Genomic DNA, 26,573 nt, shown 5'->3' on the forward strand with positions numbered 1-26,573 from the left:
GATCCAGAAGCTCTATGCATATTCCTCTTGATTTTGCTCTCCCTCGGTTCCTTCCTGAATAAGTCCAGGTAGGTTACCTGCTATCCCCAACAACCCCGTGTCCGTCCCACGCCACACAGTCTTTCAGAAACCAAGCCTCCTTTCATATGACTTCACCCTCCAGTAAATACCCTGCATCTGACTGTTAGACAAGGGAAGTGAGAGTACATGAAGCATAGTGCAATGGGTTTTATGGGCAAAACCATATTTCATTAAACAGAAACCTAAAGAATATCAAAGAACTGTCTATGAGCATTAGAATTGTAATATAGCCTCCTCCAGGAAAAAGAGCGAAAATGTTTGGCCGCTGACTATTGCAAATGCTTCATTTCGCCTCTGTGTAGAAAATAACCTGTAACAGAGCAGGAGGAGAAAGATGGAATCATTTAGGAATACGGTGTTTTTATTCAAGTGAGAGATGATGGTGGCTCACTGAAGCTGGACTCCATGTGGGTAAGTTCTGTATATATTTTTAAGTTAGAAACAAGACATTCTGGCCAATATTATACAGGGAGCTAGAGTAAGAACAAGAAAGGTTCAAGACAACTTTGAATAATGTTGACCTCAGAAACTAAAAGAATACTGTTTACATCAGTTGAGAGGGGAACAGTCCAGGAAACTCCTGGTGAAACAGAAATGTGTTGCCACAAAGCTGCTTGGCTATTTATAAAAGAAGTTAGACTTGTATAAATATAAATTTCAAGGATATTCTCTCATCAAAGGACACTCTTTATATTTGAAGTGATACATTAAAAAAAAAAAGAGCTCCTGCTATGGTACACATAAGGAATTTAAAGCTAAAACTAAATATGTTATATTTGTTGCAAGAGTTTAAAAGGTGAAGGGATTAACTTTCAGAGATTTTGGTTCTTCATAGACTGTATTTAGTCATTTATTTATGTAAGTATAAATGATGACATGCAAAAAAATGCTTGTATTTAAGGCTATTTATATCTTGTAAAAAACTTAATTCTGTCCTCCGTCAGTCCAGATTGAGAAATAAAATCATTGCTTTAAGTTTAAATTTAAACGTACTTGTATAACACAATTCCATATGAATACAAATGATAGCTTCCTCTAATTTGGAGACATTTTTTTTTCCTGATTTGGTTTAACAGCAAATTCTCTCATTAAAAAAAAAATAGTGGAATGTTATGGAGATGCATTCTAGTTCTCTAACACTTCTGTGAGCTAAATTGTCCATTTGCAACAGGACAGAATCCTCTTCTGGGTCATCAACCAATTATCTGTCCCTTTGCATCAAGTCCCAAATGAAGCCTTGGAGCTTCTAAAATTATTACTATAATTTTCAAAGACATACACATAATTAAAAGCAATACAACACTGATAACAGTAAGAGAACTTCTGTAATGAGAAAAACCTTCTATTCAGTGATAGCATCAACATTTTACTCCCTGCTGTTTTCATTTTCTGCTAAGTATCCTTTCAAGTAAAAAAAAAAGTAAGTTAGAGAAGATAAATAAAAAGTAGAATTTTTTATAAATGAAAGAGATGCGTAATTATATAATTGTTACTGTTCCTGCATAGCTTTAATAAAACTGTCTTCTAAAATTGGAAAAATTCTATCACACATACATATGCATTAGAGTGAATGATATTTTGCTTGTACTTTCACAAACTGTCCTAAATTCTTCTTTGTTGAAATGTAGGTTAAAATATTGTTTCTTAAGCTGAAATTATTCCTTACTTATAGCCCAAATGTTTCATTTTTTAATAAATTGCATGATAAGGACAGGATGAAAAACTGAGATAAAATATTAGATTGTGGTTTATAGCTTGAACTTCCAACCAAAAGATAAATCTGTTACAAATTATTTCATCCAAATAATTTCTCTAACATCAGCCTTTATTTTAAAGTGGGATGACAAGCAGATATAAATGTAACAAAAATAAAATCATAAACTTTTCTGCGAGAGTGAGAGAAATATTCAAGTCTACAGCACAAAGGGATATATTTTAATATATGTATACAGTCTTCTTATTTTACATAGAAAGTGTTATTTATGAAAATCTATTTGATAAATTAAATAAATATTAAGTTAATATCCCAGCATACACTAATGTTAAAGAGAAAATAGAATAATAGACTTAAATTTCAATTGCATTTTGAGTTAGCAAAAAAGATTCCCTTATTTTTCTATATACATGACTAAGATAAAAATTAATGTTAAATAATATGCTGGCAAGAAATACAAGTACATGCGTGTTTGTGTGTGTGTATGGGTGTATGCTGGTTTGAATCTGTGGTGTACCCCAGAAAAGACATGTCCTTTAATCCTCATTCAATATTGCAAGGTGGGAGCTTTTTGATTGTTTCCATGGAGATGTGACCCACCTGTGAGTGGTAACATGTGATCAGATGGTTTCCATGGGGTGTGTCTCCATCCATTCAAGGTGAGGTTGCTTACTGGAACTTCTTAAGAGGGAACCATATTGGAAAGTGCCACGAGAGCACACACAGCCAGAGACCTTTGGAGATTAAGAAGGAAAATGCCCCAAGGGGAGCTTCAGGAAACAAGAAGCCTGGAGATAAAGCGAGCAGATGTCACCATGGTCACCATGTGCCTCTCCAGTTGAGAGAGAAACCCTGTATGTCTTTGGTTTTCTTGAACCAAGGTATCTTTCCCTGGATGCTTTAGATTGAACATTTCTATAGTCTTGCTTTACTTTGGACATTTTAACAGCCTTAGAACTGTAAAATGAAACTTAAGTTCCACTTTTTAAAAGCTGTTCTGTTTCTGGCATATCACATTCTGGCAGTTTGCAAACCAGAACAGAATGCTTCAGGATTTTTCTTGTTTGCATTTCTAAGCAAGAAATAAATGAACAAATGAAATATGGTGGTTTTTCTTTACTGTTCTTTGGGGGTTTCAAAATTTTTACAAGTAGAGTAGAATAAAAAATACAAGACAAAATTTTAACATGGCATTTGATGTTGTGTTATTTTTTTAGCCAAAGATCATACTATATCTCTTCCAACACCTTAAAATAGACTAGCTTTATTATGTCTTTTATCATACCTCAATATTTCCTCTGCATAGATACGGCTTAGCTTTAACAACCTTTCATCCATGAAGTTTCCATATGTAAATAATTGTTCTTTCTACATATCATTAACTTATCTGTGGTATCATACTCATTCCTGGCATGAAATTTGCATACCCCTGGTGTAGTGTGACCTCTTGCCTGGGTTCCAGAAGACATGACAGATGTGTAGTCACAGAATGAAAGATGCCTTAAAATCAGCATTATCGTGAGTTCATGGCTCTGTTTCAGCAGCATTGGTGATATATCAAGGGTAACCCATGCCACAAGAAAAGAAAATAGTGTTTCAGCGATAAAGCAGCTTCATAAAAGCCTGATTGGAAATTGTGCTCTGCAAATTGTAAGGAAGTTACAAGTGTTTTCAGATATAGTAGGAAACAGAGGCAACATTTATTCACATTGACATCTTGCCGTGAAACATTGAGACCGGAGTGTGTTAATTCAGAACTTGTAGCCAATTTCTATTGAGGAGAAAGAGTTATGGAGGCATTGAGGCATGTGCATGTCACATGAGAATTCTGTAAACATGGAACCTACAATCCATACATACTGAAAATAATCCTGATGTGCTCTGGAGGCTCAAAACAGCATAGTTTTAGCTCTTTGCCAGAAAACATATAATCTATTTGGTTATGTTTCCCTTTTCATGGAAGTAGATCTCAGGGAACATCTGGTATATTTACATTCCTCAAGAACCTCAAGCAGAAATTCCCATATAGCAGATACTTAATAAACATTTGCTTAACTAAATGTTTAAAACTCCTTATTTTGTTTCAAACCATGGATGTTTTTACCCTTTTTAAAGATGGCACTAAGTCATTACAAATGCTTCCCTTTTATGCTAAAATGGAATCTGTATAAAAATATTTCTGTTACTTCTGTCCAATAAGAAGGACCCTTCCCATCTTCAGTGATCCATAGGAATCTGCTGTGACATTTTTGGATTGCTTATACTTTGAGCCTTTTCCAGGTGTGTCTAGTCCATCTGATTTTTTTTATTGATAGGTGAAAATAAATTCCTGAATCCTTTCCATTCTGCCCCAGATCTACACTAGTCCATTACTGTTCTCAGGATATCTAAATTCCTTCACCATGGGTTCTGTGCATCAGCATCACCTTTCTGGTTACCTCCGTTTGATGATACCTTTTCGTCACTTTGCCCATATTGAATGTTACCATGTGAATAGCTTCTCCTGGGATGTGCAGTCCTTCCCTTACCATACTAAGGGACTTAAATCAAGAATTTCAATGCCATCTGGGTCTCTACACTACTTCCTGTAGTTTTCTAATATCTCCTCTTTCCCCAACGACTGGGGGGAATGTGTAAGAAGTAAACCAAAACTATAGCAACTGGCTATTCACCTTTTCATTGTTTCCTTGCTTTGTAGATTCAGATGGGCCTCATTTCAGGAGCTGTGCATTCTTTAAACCATATGCCCTCCTGTTTTAGACAGAGAAACAAATGGCTTAGCCACCATGGATGGAGCAGATGTTTTCCACACACGACAGAGAAAATCTGAGTCCTCTGGACTTTTTCTTTCTAAGATAAAAGATTTAATAAAATACTCCTTCTTGGAAAACTAGCTTTAAATCCCATTGTATTGAAAGACAATCCTGCTTTGAATTACAGCATCATAATTTCAAATACATCTCTTTTTATGCATTTTTGCTATATAAATCCTAATCGTCTACTCCATAAACCCAGTAGCAGATGAATTTCTCATTCTCCCTTGAATAAAATAATGTAAAAGAAAGTGGAAAAAAGAACAATATATGCATACATAGAAACTTTTAAAAATAGGGTCACTGTTGTGTGCTCATTTGCTTATACTATTACTTTGATTCTGAATTTGAAGAAATGTTTATTCTGTTGAGTTTTATTAATTTTGATGAAATATGTAATTTTGAAAATTCTTTCAGAAAATAAATAACAGTAATCCAAATCTACATATATATTTTATTGTAAACATTGGATGGAAGAAATGATTCATAAAATAAGGGGAAAATAGCTGAGAAATCATAATTTTTTATTATTCTCTCACTTTCTCAACACATATATTTCTTTGCTCATTCTATGCACACATACACGTGAACATTCACACACAACTAATATACTGAGAAATGAACACTCAGAGGACATGAGACTTTATTGAATATATTTGTAAAAGCAAATCTGAAGAATTATTGTGTATGTATATGTGTTCATCTTTTAAAAATTATCATTTTTATTTTCATTAATACTATATGATTCCACAAGTTCTATTAAGAAACATATTTAATAAAATAAAATCATATTTCAAGATTACAATATTCAAATAAATAAATATAAGATCAAAGTTTGAGAAAATTAAAATAGATTAAAATAGATTAAATTATGTTCATAACTATTATCTTCAACAATGGATCATTGAATGCTAATTAAAAGAGTAAGTCATGAATCAGTTAAACAAAAATAATACGGGACTATGGACATATCTTCAGAGGAAGTATAAGAAATATTACAGGAGAGATCCAAGATGGCGTCTTAGTAAGGTACATGCGTCTTAGTTCCTCCAACTCCAAATCAACTAATAGGTGAACAGAAACAGTACAAAACAGCTCCCGGGGCTACAGCAGGGAATGGACACACAGCGTAACCAAGTCTGGGCTGGCTAGTCTGACTGCGAAACTCAGCTGCGGTGAGTGAGATCCCCGAGCGGTGGGCGATTTCCCGAGCAGCCGCAGCTGCGGCGGTCCGAGCCAATCCCTCCCTCCTTCCGGGGCTGACTGAGAGACTCGGAGAGACAAGCTTCCCAGCCAAGGCGGCCGGCGCCACACTTTTGTGGGCGGCTTCGAGTCCGCGACTACAAGTCTCGGATCAGAGGGCTATCCAAAGTCTGGGCTGGCAAGTCTGATTGCGAGACTTGGCTGCGGCGAGACCCCCGAGCGGCCGCAGCTGCGGCGGTCCGAGCTAATCCCTCCCTCCTTCCCGGGCCGGCTGAGAGTATCGGAGAAGTAAGTTCCCCAAGCCGAGGCAGGCGGCGCACTTCTTTTGCGGGCGGCTTCGAGTCTCGGCTTTAAGTCCACGGCTACGAGTCCCGGATCAGAGGGCTATCCAAAGTCTGGGCTGGCTAGACTGACTGCGAGACTCGGCTGCAGTGAGACCCCCGAGCGGCGTGCGATTTCCCGATCAGCGGCAGCTGCGGTGGTCCAAGCTACTCCCTCCCCCCTTTCCGGGCCGGCTGAGAGTATTGGAGACGCAAGTTTCCCAAGCCGAGGCAGGTGGCACCCCTCTTTTGCGGGCGGCTTCGAGTCTCTGCTTCGAGTCCGCGGATACGAGTCTCAGATAGGAGGGCTATCCAAGCCGCGGAAGTCCCCCCCCACGGGAGGCTTCCTGGTCCGGTGGGGAATCCCCCAGGCCCGCTGCGGCCCGCAACCAGCCACAGGGTCCCCTCAAGCCGCGGCAGCTGACGCCCCCACCACGCGCGGCCCCTGAACCAACGGAGAGATTTGGATCCGAAATCCCCAGGCCATGGAGATTGGTGACTGGGGGAGACCCATTCCAAACACTTGAGACAAACGTGTGCCACGTGCGCCACGTACTGGGCAAGATAAGAAAAACAGATCCCAGAGATTTCACAGAAAAATCTTACAACCTTGCTGGGTCCAACACCCAGAGAAATCTGAATAAATGCCCAGACGCCAGCAGCAGAAGATAACTGTCCACGCTCAAAAGATTGAGAATATGGCCCAGTCAAAGGAACAAACCAATAGCTCAAATGAGACACAAGAGCTGAGACAACTAATCCTGAATATATGAACAGAAATGGAAAACCTCTTCAAAAATGAAATCGATAAATTGAGGGAGGACATGAAGAGGACATGAGCTGAACATAAAGAAGAAATAGAAAAACTGAAAAAACAAAACGCAGAACTTATGGAAGTGAAGGATAAAGTAGCAAACATAGAAAAAATAATGGATAGTTACAATGATAGATTTAAAGAGACAGAAGATAGAATTAGTGATTTGGAGGATGGAAAATCTGAATTCCAAAAAGAAACAGAAACTATAGGGAAAAGAATGGAGAAATTTGAACAGGGTATCAGGGAACTCAAGGACAATATGAACCGCACAAATATACGTGTTGTGGGTGTCCCAGAAGGAGAAGAGAAGGGAAAAGGAGGAGAAAAACTAATGGAAGAAATTTTCACTGAAAATTTCCCAACTCTTATGAAAGACCTAAAATTACAGATCCAAGAAGTGCAGCGCACCCCAAAGAGATTAGACCCAAATAGGCGTTCTCAAGACACTTACTAGTTAGAATGTCAGAGGTCAATGAGAAAGAGAGGATCTTGAAAGCAGCAAGAGAAAAACAATCCATCACATACAAGGGAAACCCAATAAGACTATGTGTAGATTTCTCAGCAGAAACCATGGAAGCTAGAATACAGTGGGATGATATATTTAAAATACTAAAAGAGAAAAACTGCCAACCAAGACTCCTATATCCAGCAAAATTATCCTTCAAAAATGAGGGAGAAATTAAAACATTCTCAGACAAAAAGTCACTGAAAGAATTCGTGACCAAGAGACCAGCTCTGCAAGAAATACTAAAGGGAGCATTAGAGTCAGATACAAAAAGACAGAAGAGAGAGATATGGAAAAGAGTGTAGAAAGAAGGAAAATCAGATATGATATATATAATACAAAAGGCAAAATGTTAGAGGAAAATATTATCCAAACAGTAATAACACTAAATGTCAATGGACTGAATTCCCCAATCAAAAAACATAGATTGGCAGAATGGATTAAAAAACAGGATCCTTCTATATGCTGTCTACAGGAAACACATCTTAGACCCAAAGATAAACATAGGTTGAAAGTGAAAGGTTGGGAAAAGATATTTCATGCAAATAACAACCAGAAAAGAGCAGGAGTGGCTATACTAATATCCAACAAATTAGACTTCAAATGTAAAGCAGTTAAAAGAGACAAAGAAGGACACTATATACTAATAAAAGGAACAATTAAACAAGAAGACATAACAATCATAAATATTTACGCACCAAACCAGAATGCCCCAAAATACGTGAGGAATACACTGCAAACACTGAAAAGGGAAACAGACTCATATACTATAATAGTTGGAGACTTCAACTCACCACTCTCATCAAGGGACAGAACATCTAGACAGAAGATCAACAAAGAAATAGAGAATCTGAATATTACTATAAATGAACTAGACTTAATAGACATTTATAGGACATTACATCCCACAACAGCAGGATACACCTTTTTCTCAAGTGCTCATGGATCATTCTCAAAAATAGACCATATGCTGGGTCACAAAGCAAGTCTTAACAAATTTAAAAAGATTGAAATCTTACACAACACTTTCTCGGACCATAAAGGAAATCAATAATAGGCAGAGTGCCAGAAAAATCACAAATACGTGGAGGCTCAACAACACACTCCTAAACAACGAGTGGGTCAAAGAAGAAATTGCTAGAGAAATTAGCAAATACCTCGAGGCGAATGAAAATGAAAACACAACATATCAAAACTTATGGGATGCAGCAAAGGCAGTGCTAAGAGGGAAATTGATTGCTCTAAATGCCTATATCAGAAAAGAAGAAAAGGCAAAAATTCAGGAATTAACTATCCATTTGGAAGAACTGGAGAAAGAACAGCAAGCTAACCCCAAAGCAAGCAAAAGGAAAGAAATAACAAAGATTAGAGCACAAATAAATGAAATTGAAAACATGAAAACAATAGAGAAAATCAATAAGGCCAGAAGTTGGTTCTATGAGAAAATCAATAAGATTGATGGGCCCTTAGCAAGATTGACAAAAAGAAGAAGAGAGAGGATGCAAATAAATAAGATCAGAAATGGAAGAGGAGACATAACTACTGACCTCACAGAAATAAAGGAGGTAATAACAGGATACTATGAACAACTTTATGCTAATAAATACAACAATTTAGAGGAAATGGACGGGTTCCTGGAAAGACATGAACAACCAACTTTGACTCAAGAAGAGATAGATGATCTCAACAAACCAATCACAAGTAAAGAAATCGAAGCAGTCATTCAAAAGCTTCCTAAAAAGAAAAGTCCAGGACCAGACGGCTTCCCATGTGAATTCTATCAAACATTCCAGAAAGAATTAGTACCAACTCTCCTCAAACTCTTCAAAAAAATCGAAGTGGAGGGAAAACTACCTAACTCATTCTATGAAGCCAACATTACCCTCATACCAAAACCAGGCAAAGATATTACAAGAAAAGAAAACTACAGGCCGATCTCTCTAATGAATATTGATGCAAAAATCCTCAATAAAATTCTAGCAAATCGTATCCAACAACACATTAAAAGAATTATTCATCATGACCAAGTAGGATTCATCCCAGGTATGCAAGGATGGTTCAACATAAGAAAATCAATTAATGTAATACACCATATCAACAAATTAAAGCAGAAAAATCACATGATCATCTCAATTGATGCAGAGAAAGCATTTGACAAGATTCAACATCCTTTCCTGTTGAAAACACTTCAAAGGATAGGAATACAAGGGAACTTCCTTAAAATGATAGAGGGAATATATGAAAAACCCACAGCTAATATCATCCTTAATGGGGAAAAATTGAAAACGTTCCCCCTAAGATCAGGAACAAGACAAGGATGTCCACTATCACCACTATTATTAAACATTGTGTTGGAGGTTCTAGCCAGAGCAATTAGACAAGAAAAAGAAATACAAGGCATCAAAATTGGAAAGGAAGAAGTAAAACTATCACTGTTTGCAGACGATATGATACTATACGTCGAAAACCCGGAAAAATCCACAACAAAACTACTAGAGCTAATAAATGAGTACAGCAAAGTAGCAGGTTACAAGATCAACATTCAAAAATCTGTAGCATTTCTATACACTAGCAATGAACAAGCGGAGGGGGAAATCAAGAAATGAATCCCATTTACAATTGCAACTAAAAGAATAAAATACCTAGGAATAAATTTAACTAAAGAGACAAAAGACCTATACAAAGAAAACTACAAAAAACTGCTAAAAGAAATCACAGAAGACCTAAACAGATGGAAGGGCATACCGTGTTCATGGATTGGAAGACTAAATATATTAAGATGTCAATCCTACCTAAATTGATTTACAGATTCAATGCAATACCAATCAAAATCCCAACAACTTATTTTTCAGAAATAGAAAAACCAATAAGCAAATTTATCTGGAAGGGCAGGGTGCCCCGAATTGCTAAAAACATCTTGAGGAAAGAAAACTAAGCTGGAGGTCTTGCGCTGCCAGACTTTAAGGCATATTATGAAGCCACAGTGGTCAAAACAGCATGGTATTGGCATAAAGATAGATATATCGACCAATGGAATCGAATAGAGTGCTCAGATATAGACCCTCTCATCTATGGTCATTTGATCTTTGATAAGGGAGTCAAGCCAACTCACCTGGGACAGAACAGTCTCTTCAATAAATGGTGCCTAGAGAACTGGATATCCATATGCAAAAGAATGAAAGAAGACCCATATCTCACACCCTATACAAAAGTTAACTCAAAATGGATCAAAGATCTAAACATTAGGTCTAAGACCATAGAACAGTTAGAGGAAAATGTAGGGAGATATCTTATGAATCTTACAATTGGAGGCAGTTTTATGGACCTTACACCTAAAGCAAGAGCACTGAAGAAGGAAATAAATAAATGGGAACTCCTCAAAATTAAACACTTTTGTGCATCAAAGAACTTCATCAAGAAAGTAGAAAGACAGCCTACACAATGGGAATCAATATTTGGAAACGACATATCAGATAAAGGTCTAGTATCCAGAATTTATAATGAGATTGTTCAACTCAACAACAAAAAGATAGCCAACCCAATTACAAAATGGGAAAAAGACTTGAATAGACACCTCTCAGAGGAGGAAATACAAATGGCCAAAAGACACATGAAGAGATGCTCAATGTCCCTGGCCATTAGAGAAATGCAAATCAAAACCACAATGAGATATCATCTCACACCCACCAGAATGGCCATTATCAACAAAACAGAAAATGACAAGTGCTGGAGAGGATGCGGTGAAAGAGGCACACTTATCCACTGTTGGTGGGAATGTCAAATGGTGCAACCACTGTGGAAAGCAGTTTGGCGGTTCCTCAAAAAGCTGAATATAGAATTGCCATACGACCCAGCAATACCTTGCTGGGAATCTACTCAAAGGAATTAAGGGCAAAAACTCAAACAGACATTTGCACACCAATGTTTATAGCAGTGTTATTTACAATTGCAAAGAGATGGAAACAGCCAAAATGTCCATCAACAGATGAGTGGCTAAACAAACTGTGGTATATACATACGATGGAATATTATGCAGCGTTAAGACAGGATAAACTTATGAAGCATGTAATAACATGGATGGACCTAGAAAACATTATGCTGAGTGAGTCTAGCCAAAAGCTAAAAGACAAATACTGTATGGTCCCAATGATGTGAATCAACACTCGAGAATAAACTTGGAATATGTCATTGGTAACAGAGTTCAGCAGGAGTTAGAAACAGGGTAAGATAATGGGTAATCGGAGCTGATGGAATACAGACTGTGCAATAGGACTAGATACAAAAACTCAAAAATGGACAGCACAATAATACCTAATTGTAAAGTAATCATGTTAAAATACTGAACGAAGCTGCATCCGAGCTATAGGTTTTTGTTTTGTTTTGTTTTGTTTGTTTTGTTCTTATTATTATTACTTTTATTTTTTTTCTCTATATTAACATTCTATATCTTTTTCTGTTATACTGCTAGTTCTTCTAAACCGATGCAAATGTACTAAGAAACGATGATCATGCATCTATGTGATGATGTTAAGAATTACTGATTGCATATGTAGAATGGTATGATGTCTAAAAAAAAAAAAATGGTCAGCACAATACTGCCTAATTGTAATGTAATTATCTTGGAACGCTGAATGAAGCTGCATCTGATCTATAGTTTTTTGTTTGTTTGTTTTGTTTTTTTTTCTCTTATATATTTTTGTACTTTTTATTTTTATTTGTGTTTTCTCTATGTGTTATCACTTTATTTCTTTTTCTGTTGTAGTGCTATTTCTTTCTCTAAATCGATGCATATGTACTGAGAAATGATGACCATACACCTATGTGATGATATTAAGAATTACTGATTGCATATGTAGAATGGATTGATTTCTATTGTTGTGTTAGTTAATTTTTTTAATTAATAAAAAAAAAAAGAAATATTACAAAGGAGGACTAAGTGTTCAACTTATATTTTGCAAGTGAGTTAAGAATATTTTTCTCTATAAGGGAACAAAATCTGGAATTTGAGTTGGAATAACAGATTGCAATATTAATAAAATTTGTTATTATCCTCATTTTAAAAGGAACAGTAAAAAAAGTTTAGAATGGGAAATACAAAGACTATAAGTGAGTCACTGCTTCTCTCTGTTAATTTTCCAGACTACCATAACTAACTTCTAGTGAAGTTAGACACCGGTTTTATAAAGGAAAAGGTAAGCAAAGTCAAAGCCAAAGAAAACAAATGTCACAGATAAATAATAAATCTTATATACTTCCCTAAAAAAATGTTAAACTAGAAAAGCAATAAGAGAATTTGAAAGCATGTCTGTTTTAATAAACAGAAAGACACTTAAAAGTAGAATGATAGTTAAAAGTCGATGTGATTAAAGAATAGATAAGGCTGAGTTTGTAAGGCATTTCTTGTATGCCCAATGATGTATAATGAACTACAAGCAGAAATAAAATTATTTTTAAAAGAAAATTTCAAGTTAAAATACCTAACAATTATTTAGAAGATGAATAAATACAAGTAAATAAAAAAGCCTCAACATTTAATATGGGGTATAAAATGAATAACCAAATAATAAAAATGGGAAATATTTTATTTCATCTGATTAGCATTTAAGAGTCTGTTGAACTATACAATTGAGTCATTGTTTGTATAATTATAGTTCAATGAGAAAGGCAAGGAGTAGAATAGAATATGGTGGCTAAACTGGAATACTGAGCTATGTGGAATAACATAGCAAAAATATAAACACACTGGAATATTTATTTATCAACTGAAATATTTTAAATTAACTGCTGCTATAAGGCATACACTTTACAAGATATACCAAGATATATATCACATAATGAAGAGTCATATGTAAAACAGAAATAGAAAAGAAAAGATTAAGAAGATTGAAAAAAAAGAAAACTGGAAATTATTTTTGCCCATATTATTGTTGTAGAAATATAGTGATTTAAATCACTCGGAAACAGTGACTATCATAAAATTAGAGGATGGAATTCTGCTGAAAACAGACACAGAACACATCATGGGAAAGCACATGGAAGTCCCAAGTGTTAGATGCTCAATTGTCTGTGAGCACCAAACTGGGATTGACATTAATTTTCATCGGGAGGTAACCCAGTGGATTGAAATTATTTTCATGAGTGTTCGTGATTCAGTTCCTTTACAGGAAGCAAAGACGTCTTTATCAGAGGTAGGAAAATTGGCCAACATAGAAAATGTTGCTTAACAGCTGTGTTGGATGCCCACCGCTTGGATCAGGGATGGTGATGGCAGATCCACACATCCCACTTCATGTCAGAGAGGAGAGACAAGGCTGTCTGCCCAAGGGGAGAGTATTTCTAGACCCCAGGGAGAAGCGGCCCTATCACTGAGCAAAACGCAATTTTAAGCAAATTTTTTGCAGAGCTCCCGCCCTGGCAAGCAGCTGCTTATTCACGGTTCATTGAAAGTGTTACACTATACCTAAGATCTGCCCTGGCCCTGAAATGGAAAAGTCCTTAAACATCTGTAAACAAAAGGAAGAGGGAGCCAAGTGTGGACAGAGAGATGGTTACTGAGCTTGTCCTTGACTTCTGCCAGGTACTTATCATTATAAATAAATGGGTGAGGATGATAGACAGATATAGTTATAGATATGAGCATGGATATGGATATAGAAATAGTTATAGGTACAGGCATATAAAGATATATAGGTGATGATAGATATAGATAGATAGAGGAGATATAGATATAGATTGATTTAGATAGATCTTGATTAAGTGATTTGTCCTGATTAGAAGATATCATTTTGTGGAGCAAGGGATTGGGGACTGTTCATAATATATGCATTTCATTATAAGGAGTAATAATTATTATTATAATTATTCTTCCATAATCAATACATTATAATCATAACATAATTGAAAAGGAAAAGGAATAAAAATACATGGGAGAAAATAAATGGACTTCATTTTGCATGGATACAGAAATATCAAGAGCTACTCATAAAGCAAGAGGAAACTTTTAATGCAAAGAATTAAAACCCAATTAAATTATTGCATAGGTGATAAGGAAAGTCATTCAGTTAGCTACTGAAAGCAGTAATATATATATATATTATATATTGCATATATATATATATGCAATTTTAAGAGCAGGATCATTGACTGATAGTCAAATTAAGCTGATTAATAAAATTAGTAAGAAAGAAATTCAAACAATTATAAATATTCTACAAAATATAAGAAAAGATGGGTATAATGTGTGAAGGAATGATATTTTTGAGAGTGAAATATAAACTCTAAAGAAGAGTCAAAATACATTTTATAATTGAAAAGCACAATTCTTGATACAAACATTCATTGAATAATACTAACTACAGATTCAGCAGAAAAAAAAGGAATTTGAAAACAGTCAAATTGTAAGTATCCAGCTGAACCTTCAAAAGTTAAAAGGTTAGAAAATAAATGAAGAGACTTGTTATCTTGTAGGATAAGATCAAGAGGTGTAACATACATATAATTAGTGTCCCAGGAAGAGAAAGAAGGAAAAGTGAACATGATCTAAAAATATATATGCAGAAATAATCATTTTTTTCTTTTAACAAATAAAATAAATCAACCCACAAATCTAAGAATGCTTACAAACTCACAGCCAAATAAATGAGAAAAGACCATATCTAGTATACTGTATTTCAGTAAAAAAAACAAATGTCTCCAAAATTAAAAGCAGTAAAATAAAAATAATTCATGCAGAAGTGTAGTATACTTGACTACTCAGTGAATGCAAGGCACACCAGAAAACAATGTAACAACACTTACAAATTGCATAAAGAAAAATAAACATCAATAAAGAAACTGATGTTTGTTTTGTTTAAGGTTAATGTTTCCTTTTGTTGTTCTTGAATCCAGCATTGGATGGTGCTCTAGTTTGTTAGCTGCCAGAATGTGATATGTGAGAACTGGAGCCAATTTTTTAAAGGGTAATTTAATAAGTTACAAGTGTACAGTTCTAAGGAAATGAAAGTGTCCAAATTAAGGAACCAACAAGAGATTACCTTCACTCAAGAAAGGCCGATGGGTCAGGAACCCCTCTGTCAGCTGGGTAGTCATGCAGCTGGCATCTTCTGGTCCCTTGCTCCTGGGTGCTGTTGCATTCAGTGTCTGTTCCCATGGGGTTCCTTACTTTGCTTCTACAGGACTGGCTTTCATCTCTTGGCTTCCCTTGGTTCTCTCCAGGTTCTGGCTTGCTTAACAGCTCATCACAACACCTGCTGAGTGCAGAGCATCTCCAAAATGTGTGTCTCTGTTCTCCACATGTCAGCATTTGTGTCAGCTATTCTCTGAAGTTTCTGTAGGTTCTTAGGCTTATGTTGTTTCTCTAGGCTATGTCTTATCTATCATTTCTGACTCTCTCAAAAATGTTCTCTCCTTCAAAGGATTCCAGTAATCTAATCAAGACCCACCTGGAATGGGAGGAGTCACATCTCCATGTAATCAAAGGTCGCTCCCACAATTGGGTGTGTCACATCTCCATGGAGATAAACTAATCAGAAGCTTCCAAATTACAATGTTGAAACAGGATTAAAAATGGCTGCCCTCACAAGACTGAATCAGGATTAAAACATGGCTATTTTGGGGGTAAATAATATTTTCTAACCAGCACAAATGGCCTCCCAATTGCGACCTCTAATTGGATCTCTCCAACAGGCATAGTCTCTTTAGCTGCTCAAAAGCATGGTGCCATAAACTGATCAATTGGATCATTTGGGTGTGTCTGCCATGTAGTGCACCCAGGCTCAAAACATTTTCAGTGGTGCTCCAATTGTAAGCATAAGAAATTAGCCAAAAAAGGCAGCATAAGCTAGCCATGAAAAAATAAGAACTTGTGGGAAACACAGATTATGTTATTTTGCACTTCAGAATATCCAAGACTAGTTTTGGTTACTCCTTCCTCAATGACCACTGCCACTGAAGGATCTTGACCTGGTTTACCATATCATATCTTTCATACTACCGCAGGAGAGGCCACCATCTCTTTGTTACTAGTGCTAACACTAATCCATTGCACCACTACCACAGTCAGTCTCTTTGAGATTTGACACTGGCTTGCCTATTGTCAGCATGGGTCTCTGGGCCCTGTCTCTTCCAGGAATGTCGGCGTTAGGTCTAAGGTGGCAAAGGGCCTCTTGCCTTACAGGCAAGAGGAGCCTGAGCTATCCCTTGGGCACTACACACAACAGACCCCAAGGTATTATTCTGGTACCAGCAGTGGTAAAGAAGGAGTTCACACTGTTATCTCATTTTGCGTGGCATTTAACTCAGGATTCTAAGCCTCCTTTGTCTATTTCCACACTCACACAGGCTTCTGCAAGGGTTGGAGCTGCAAGGATCCAATCAAAGTCTGGCTTACCTAGATTGGTAGGTGCTTCATTAAGGTCACTGAGGGCCTTTCCTAAGGCTATTGCCTATCCTTTCAGGATGCTTACCCAGGGAGGAGTTTGATCTGTTTCATTAGTAAGCTATTTTTCCTTTTATTAGGCCAGCTCCTTGAAGATTTAAAGGCAAATGAAGCTATTATGTTATCTCTTCCTTTTGTGCCCAAATTTGTATTAGGATGCTGGTGGAGTCAGACCGTTGCTCAGTAGAAATGACAGTGGGTTTGCCATGCCTTGTTTATAGACACTGCAGCTCTTTATTAATGGATGTTGGTCAGCACATCTGCAGGAGAATGTTCGTAGGAGACACTAATGGTATCTGTACAGGTAAGCACATGGCAACACCCTGAGCAACCCACATACGGCCCTGTATAATCCATGTACCAGACTTCCAAAGCTTCGGTTCTTCTGGTTGTATGGCTAGATAGCCTAGTCGGAAATTTGAATCTCAGTTAGCTATAAGTAGGGCAGTTCTCAGAGACTCTCTCTCAATGTCTTCTTTTGAGACATTGTGCTGTCTCCAGGTGTGTGAATACACCTGTTCACCTCTTCTGTATATCCAGTGAGCTAGTCCTGTCTTTCAGTTGGTTCCACTGTTAGGTCTTTGTTAAGACATCTACTCTGCTTTCATATTTCCTGGAAGGGTGGTTGGCTGGTAGGCAGTCACTCAGGAGACCATAATGTCTGTCCCCAAGTATGGATATAGTCCCACCTATTTTGCCATCGTTCAATCCCCACAAAGGACACCCATTTATAAGCCATTTGTTGACTTTCCATTGGGTAATCAACATTGCTATTCTTTTCATAGTAATGCGTGAATCATTGCAAGCAGTTACAGGTTGTGGCTCTTTGATAGGAACCAACCCAGTGACTTTTAGCTTGGTCAGTTGACAGTGTCTCTTTCCTGTGCCCATCCACAGAGTTTCTGTTGCTGGTTGTATGGCCACCACTGTCCGAAGAGGAGGTTAGCCTTAGCAGGAGCCACCTGTACAGCAACAATTCTGTTGGAGTGTCCTTTCTCCTTTCCTTATACATCAGGGCTTTTCTACTGACAACTCAGGACTTGTTTCCAATCCTGTATTGTATTTTATGGGCCCCAGAAGGGTGTAAAATCCCAGTGAGAGAACACTGGATGTTGTGTCCCTTCTGCTGTAGATATGCCGTGTTCACACTGATGTGCCATTCAGGGTTACCCACAGGGGAAGGCCTCATAAGCAGCCGCTCTACCCATCCCTTAATGGGATATGTGTTTTTTATTTTCCCACCATACCTTCTGTGATGGCCTCTATTTTAAATGCAATTTTACTGAGATATATTCATATACCCTATAATTATCTATACTATCCAATCATCATGCAGGTGTACTTTTATTACCATGATCAATTTTTGAATGTTTTCATTACTCCAAAACCGACATATAAGAATAAAAATAAAAAGAATACCCAAAATATCCCATACCCCTTATCCCCCCTATTATTTATTTATTTTTATCCATATTTTTTACTCATCTGTCCATACTTTGGATAGAAGTCGCATCAGACACCAGGTTTTCACAATCTCAGTCATGTTGTAAGCACTATATCCTTTACACAATCGTCTTCAAGAATCTAGGCTACTAGAACACAACTTAATAGTTTCAGGAACTTCCCTCCAGCCACTCTAATACACCATAAAGTAAAACGGGAAACTATATAATACATAAGAATACCTCCAAGATAACCTCTTGACTCTGTTTGAACTCTTTCAGCCAGTGACACTTTATTTTGTCTTATTTCTCTCTTCCCCCTTTTGGTCAAGAAGGCTTTCTCAATCCCATGATGCCAGATCAGGCTCATCCCTGGGAGTTCTGTCCCACGTTGCCAGGGAGATTTAAACCCCTGGGAGTCATGTCTCACGTTGTGGGGGAGGGTAGTGGATTCATCTGCTGAGTTGTCATCAAAAGAAATTGTTCTAGTTTGCTAGTTGCTGGAATGCAATATACCAGAAATGGAATGGCTTTTAAAAAGGGGAATTTAATAAGTCGCTAGTTTACAGTTCTAAGGCTGAGAAAATGTCCCAATTAAAGCAAGTCTATAGAAATGTCCAATCAAAGGCATCTAGGAAAAGATACCTTGGTTCAAGAAGGCTGATGAAGTTCAGGGTTTCTCCCTCATCCGAGAAGGCACATGGTGAACACAGTCATCGTTTCTCTCTCAGCTGGAAGGGCACATGGTAAGCACAGCATCATCTGCTAGCTTTCTCTCCTGACTTCCTGTCTCATGAAGCTCCCTGGGAGGTATTTTCCTTCTTCATTTCCAAAGTGCTGGCTGATGGACTCTCTGCTTCATGGTGCTACGACATTGTCTGCTCTCTCCCAATCTCCTTCATTCTCCAAAATGTTTCCTCTTTTACAGGACTCCAGAAACTTATCAAGATCCACCCAAATGGGTGGAGACATGTTGTCACCTAATCCAGTTTGACAACTACTCTTGATTAAATTACATCTCCAGGGAGTTTATCTGATTACAATTTCAAACATACAGTATTCAGTAGGGATTATTCTGCCTTTATGGAATGGGATTTAGATTAAAACATGACTTTTCTAGGGGACATACATCCTTTCAAACTCACACAGAGACCATGATGGACTCTTTTTGTGGTAAATCCTTGTATATAGTTAGGAATTCCTTTTCTAGGATGGTATAAATTTGCTCAGCTCCATTGAAGAATTGAAACTAAAACCTTATGGTGCTGTGTGCCTTCCTAGATGACCCTTTGCTATATTTACCATCCCATTCCTTCCTCTGACAGGGACATCTAGCTCAAATGGGCATGCTGGAGTTACAGTTTGCAGAGACTGTGCTTACTTGGGCTACTACAATTTTTGCTTTTGCAAATTCCTCCCCTCTTTTGTACACTCTCAATCCCATGTTTTCTCTCTCTTATTAGCATATATCAGGGTCACACGCATTGTAACAAATGAAGAATGAATGTCCTCCAATAGCCCAATAACCCCTTAAATGTCTGCACCTCTTTAACTGTAGGTCAGGGAAAGTTTGGGTCTTATTTGTCATAGTTGATGGTAAAATGCAAATCTTACCTGACCATACCACCTCCAGGAACTTGACATATTTCCTGGTCCCTATTTTATGGGAAGTAGTCCATCATCCTCTTTTCTAGAGGTGTTGTCAGACCCTCTCTGCATCTCTTTGCAAAATGCTTGAGTCTAGAGAGTTTAGCAAAATGTTATCCACATAGTGTTTCACATGTATTCCTGGAAGTGAATCCATGGCAGCCAGGTCCCTGGCTACTAATCCATAACAGATAGTATGGCTTTATATATATCCTTGGGGAAGGAGCTGGAAGGCCCATTGTCATTCCTTACATGAAACAAAACATGTCATAGGAACATTTGTCTATTGATGTATTAAAGAAATTGGCTAAATTTCTTTATTGGCTAAATCCGAAACAGCATGCTAGGCCCCTAGACAGGTTGCTAATCTCTCTAATATTTGGGCTATATTGGGTATGGCAGAATGCATAGCAGGAGTCACTTTGTTCAGTTCCCAATAATCTGGTCATTCTCCATGTGTCATCTGGCTTTCATACAAGCCAAATTGGGATATTGAAAGGACTCTGTGCTGCCTGTATAATTTGTTCCTTTTTCCAATTCCAAGATAGTTACAAATATTTCTTTGTATGCCCAGGCAGGCAATACTATTTAATAGTCACCTCCATGGTTGTGGTAAGAGATTGGGTTTCCACCAGGCGATCCCTTGCAGCAGCATCTTCACGACTGTCACCCATGGGTGGAATTCTCCTATAATGTTATCAAAGGTGGCCCACTAAGGAAGTGTTTCCTTCTAGCATATTCTGGTGTAGGATGTATATATACCCCAAGGTGTAGGGGATATGTACACTCAGCTCTGGGATGGAGGAGCTTGCCTTATCTGAAAGAGATGAGCTTTTTTCACCAGGATGAATGCATCCACATCCTCATCAATGTGTGTCAATGATACAGAAAACCAATGGTTATTTCTATGTATGCAGCTGTATTCTGCTCCTGGTCTACCAGGGCTAAAACCTTTTATTGTTTGTTTTGTAGAAGCCTATGTTTAAGTACTTCTACATGTGGCCTCTGGTCCACCAGTATGACACTCCATCTCAGGAGAAGTTGGTCTATCCATTGGAAGGGATGGGGGATGCCATTGTCTTTGTCTCTTCTCTCTGGGTGGTGGGAGGAGTTTCTAAACTTTATTTGTTGGGCTCTTTAGTTTATTGTTGTTCTGAGGTTTGGACCCCTTTCAATACTTTCAGCAGGAATGCTTTCTCCCCATGCAACCCCAGCTTTCTGCAGATCCTGACAATTCTGGGTATGAGAAATCTTCTTTACACAGCATTTTGGGGGAGGAAGTTTCCGTTTTCTCTGTATTTCACTGTCCTATTTGGCATTCTGTTTTCTGGATGTCCCAAAATCTATCTCTGTCTCTCCTATCTCAGCAAGGGATTGTCCTGAATTTTACCCAAGGATATGAGCCAACAAAATGGCCTAAAATAGAAAGGAGGGTCCCCTTCCAACCAGAACACTTTTAATAATTATTTCTTATGCCTGCCATACAATTGGTGCTGTCATGGACCTAGAAGAGCAGGACATAAATGGTCATGTGCATCACTAATTCTCAGAGTGCTTGAGCATCTCCAATAATTTCTGAGGGTGGGGAAGCTGTGCCTCCTGATATTTTCCCCTCTGCCAGCCATGCATCTCAGGAGGTATCAGTGATCCAATCAATTAAAGTATGATTGCTCAGCACTGCACTAACGTCCCATATAAGCACTGTGTGATGGATGGGTGGATGGTGACATTACTTATCTTTTCAGCCCAAATTTCCTAACAAGCCCACCTCAATCAGTTCCACTATCTTTACTAGCAATGCTTTCAGAGTCTTCTTAGGATTTTGACAGAATGTCTCACAATATCAATCCACTCTTCCAGGGTATATTCCTGGATGGAATATGTTTGATTTGCTGGCAGAAGATCTTTGAGCTTGTGCTGGTCTAGTCTGTTTTACGATATTCTATATAAGGGGATGAGCTCACAGAGATGCCTCCTCTCCTTGTCCTTCAAGCTGATGACCTCAACCAACTCATCAAAGACAGTCTCATTTTTTAAAAGATTCCATGTCTTTGCATCCCAATCATGTGTCTTCATTATACCCAATGCCTGAACTTTAGGAAGCTTTTGCCTACACATTTTTGCATACTGGCAGGCTAAGGTGTTTAGCCTAGACTCCTCTTCTTCTACCTTTCTCACCATATCAGTTACGAGCAAAGCCAAAGTGAACTCATGTCTTATGCCAACTGTACCTCTTCCTCTAGCTTACATACTGTAGCCTCAGCTGCTAGCTGTGTTTCAGTAGCCATTCTTATTGCCCACAACATGGGCCAGGTTACTCTATCCATCATCTGTTTGTCTTCTTGCCAGCTGAGTGCAACTTTACGCTTCCAGTAGGGAGGAGAGAACTGCCAGGGTTTTTGGAAAATCACTGACTTCTGGGGAGCCTGCAGACGCATGAGAGACATGACATAGAGCGCCACATAGACAATTGTGGCCAATACAGGATTTCCCGGATGGGTCCCTTTTTTCCCCAGCCCATTTATCCAAGTATTGTTGATTATGTCAGATTGTGTTCGGCTGAACCAGCATGACTCATGCTAAAAGAAGAAATAAAAAGAGACCCAGCCTGGACACTCCAGACAGCTCTAAAACAGGGCCAGTTGAAATTCTGCATAAAAAGGCACAAAATACTGTTTGACCAATTCACAAGCATTTATTAGGGAAACTGACTTACAGAGAGGGTTAACTAATTTGCAAGGACATTGAGGTAGCAAGAAGTTCAATTGACTATGTCTGTGCCTATGGCCACAGCTTCACAGACTATTTATGGTGGAGGAAAAAAGGTGGTTAAGTGCCAAGCGTTGCATGTAAGTTTTGGGAAAATATCTTTTCTCAAAGCAAAATGTGTTCAGGTCAGACTGTGTTCAAATCTATAGCAACCAAAACTTTGCATGCTTCTTGGGTATTTTGAGAAGGGATGTCTGAGATGTTACATATAACATCTCCTACATAAAATATGTTTATGTAGGAGATGTTATATGTATCACATAACCGTTGTCTAGTTGGTCCTAGAAGTCACGGCAAAATTTAGGAAAGTGTCACTAATTTATCCTCACGCTGTTTCACATCCAGTATTATAGGCACCATGGCAACAATGAAGCTTCTTGGACAGGTTAATATAGCCAGTTTGCCAGCTTCCTGGACTGATTGCTGCAGGTAGTAGGCCAGAGTTTCTTGGTCAATGTCCATTTCTATTTTCAGTCTCTCAGAGGTTTTTGCTATTCATCTTTGAATGCCTAATATATGTGCTGGCACATAGTAATTTCTAAATAAACATTATATTGACTGTGAATAAATTTGTCAATGAATGAAATTATTGAGTTAAGAAAATATAACACAACATAGAGTTATTTAGGGCAGAAGAATACTTAAAACCAGTTTGGTGTCTCTGGAGCAGTGCTATGCAAAGTATAGTGAGAGGACCAGCTTCATCAAAATTACCTGGGGATATGTTATACATGCAAATTTTCAGGCTGCACTAACAATTAATGAACCATAATTTGTGAGGTAAGAATGAGGAATTTGATCACAGTGGATTTGCAGTAAGTTTTAAGATTGAGATATGTGGGCCATCCAAATTTTTCTTCTTTTTCAAGGTGGCTTTGTCTATTCAGAACCCCTACCTTTCCAGAAATATAAAGGTGATTATTGACTTTTCCATTTTTCAAAGAATGGAATTTTGTTCAGATTATATTGAATCTGTAAATCACTTTGGGTAGAATTGAATTACAACTATCTAACAATATTTAGTCTCTCAATCCCTGAACACAGAACATTATTCCATTTGTTTAGGTTTTCTTTGCTTTATTTAGTAATGTTGTGTAGTTTTCTGTGCAGAAGGCTTTTATATCTTTGGTCAGATTTGGTTTGCCAGTTATTTGTTGAAAATTTTTGCATCCATATTCATAAGGAATATCGGTCTACAATTCTCATTCATTGTGATATCTTTTCCTGGCTTTGATATTAGGGTGTTAGCCTCATAATATGAGTTAGGGAACATTCTTCCCTCTTCAATTTTTGGAGGAGTTTGAGCAGGATTGATGTTAATTTTTTGAATGTTTGCTAAAATTCACTTATGAAGCCATCTGGTCCTGGGCTTTTCTATGTTGGGAGGTTTTTTATTACTAATTTAACATTCTTACTGGCAAATTTTATGTATCCTTGAGTCAGTGTAGGTAGTTTGTGTGTGTCCATTTCATACAGGTTAACCAATTGGCTGGAGTATAGGTCTTCAGAGTTCCTCCTTATAATCCTTTTTATTTCTGTGGGATTAGTAGAGAGGTTCTCCTTCTTGTGATTTTATTTATTTGTGTCTCCTTTTCTTTGTTGGTCTACTGAAAGTTTTGCAAATTTTATCTATCTTTTCAAAGAATCAAATTTTAATTTTGTTGATTATCTTTACGGTTCTTTTGTTCTCTATTTCAATTATCTCTTCTCCAATCTTTGTTGTTTCCTTCCTTCAGCTTCATTTTTGTTTAGTTTGCTTTTCTTTTTTAAGATCCTTTACTTGTGAGGTAAGTTTTCTGAGTTTAGATCTTTCTTCCTTTTGAATGTAAACATTTAGAGCTGTACATTTCCTGTCTTTGTAGCATTCCAAACATTTTTGTTGGTTGTGTTTTTTATTTTCAAGATATTTCCTAATTTCTCTTGTGATTTCTTTTTTGAGATACTTGTTCTTTAGAGTGTGCTATTTAATTTCCATATATATATATATATATATATATATATATATATATATATGAAATTTTCCATTTCATTCCATTATTCTGTGACCTAATATATGGCCTATACTGAAAATGATCTATATACACTTGAGAAGAATGCAGATACTTCTGCTTTTGGGTGAAGTAGTATATATGTATATATATATATATATAATGTATAATATTAACATAATATATACATATATATTAGGTCAATTAATTTAGACTATCATCCAAGTCTTCTATTTCTTTATCATTCTGTTATCTAGTTGTTCTATTCACTATTGAAAGTGTCATTTTGACATCTCTTACTATTTACTGTAGAACTGTTTATTTTTCCTTTTCATATCTCTCAATACTCGCTTCATATATTTTGGGGCTTTGGCATTAGAGTAATACATATTTATAATTGTTATGTATTCTTGTTGAATTGACCACTTTATTAGTTTATATAGTGACCTCTTGTCCCTCATAATTGTTCTTTACCTAAATTCTGTTTTATTTGATATTAGTGTAGCTAACTCAGCTCTCTTTGATTACTATTTGAAAACTCCCTTTAGTATTGCTAGAGAGCCAGGTCTAGTGGTAATGAACTCTCTCACATCTTATTTATCTTGAAATATCTTAATCTCAGTCTCTCATTTTTTGAAAGAAAATCGCACCAGATATAAATTCTTGGTTGGCAATTATTTTTTTCCAGCACTTTAAGTATTTCATACATTTGCCTTCTGGCCTCCACTTTTTTCTGATAAGATATCAGAATTCAATTTCATTGAGATTTGCTTTACATGATTTTTTCTATTGCAGCTTTCTGAACTTTCTCTTTATCCTTGGCATTGGAGTGTTGGATGACTGTGTGTCTGGATGTGATTCTCTGAGTTTATCCTGTTTGTGGTGCACTGGACTTCTTGAATTTGCATAATCACATATTTTATTAAATTGGGGGAGTTTTCTGCTATTATTTCTTTGAATATTACTTCAGCTCTTTCTCTCCTTTTTCTCCTTCTGGGGATCCCTTAATGCACGTACTGCTATGTTTTCGTGGTGTCACACAGTACTATTAAGCTCTGTTTACTCTTTTCCTTTCATTCTTTTTTCTTTTTGCTCTTCAGCATGAATCATTTCCATTATCTTATGTTCAACATAATTTAATCTTTCATCTGCCAGGTCCAATCTGCTGTTGAAAATTTCTAGGGCATTTTCCATTTAGTTATTTTAGTGTCAAAACCAATATTTCTCTGTGGTTCCTATTGATAATCTCAGAGAGACTTCCATATTGTTAATTCCTTCCTTTTGTCATATTCTTTATCTCTTTCTTAGTATTTCCTTTATTTCCTTGAGCATACTGAGGATCATTTTTAAGTCATTGCCTTGTATTTCCAAGCATGTTTCTGTTCATTGATAGTTTTTGAATTTTACCTTGTTCTTTAGGGTATGCCTTCATTTACTATTTATTTGTTTGCCTCACTATCCTTTCCTGCACTCTACATTTTAGTATTTCAAGGTGTCAAGTCTGGGAAATGGTCTCTGAGCTAGCTGTTCCTTATGTGTGCACCCTGCTAGTGATATGACAGAGATTATCTTGAATGTCAGGAACTAACCAAAGCAAATATTACCTTTCACTGTCTTCAAAAATTAGCTCTGCTTTAGCTGGTGGCCTCCTTCAGAGCTTAGCCCTCCTATAAAGAAGATGAGCAGGAGATGAATGTGACATGCAATGTCCTTTGTATCTTATTCCTGCCTTCATGGAGCTATGGAGCCTGCTTCAATTTAGGCCTGTGGTTGCTCATGGCCCCAGAAATTTTCCTATTTACAGTTTACTGGAATTTGTTTTTGCTCTCTTTATCCCC

The 26,573-nt window shown here is 37.2% G+C and overlaps 1 long non-coding RNA gene across 1 annotated transcript in view; it reads left to right on the top strand.

The window, feature by feature from the left end:
• LOC143666023 (uncharacterized) overlaps nt 1–26,573 on the top strand; it is a 688,093-nt gene that overhangs the window by 334,048 nt on the left and 327,472 nt on the right. The window lies entirely within an intron of this gene.

Source organism: Tamandua tetradactyla, chromosome 22 (genome assembly GCF_023851605.1).
Source record: "Tamandua tetradactyla isolate mTamTet1 chromosome 22, mTamTet1.pri, whole genome shotgun sequence".
Classification (NCBI taxonomy): Eukaryota; Metazoa; Chordata; class Mammalia; order Pilosa; family Myrmecophagidae; genus Tamandua; species Tamandua tetradactyla.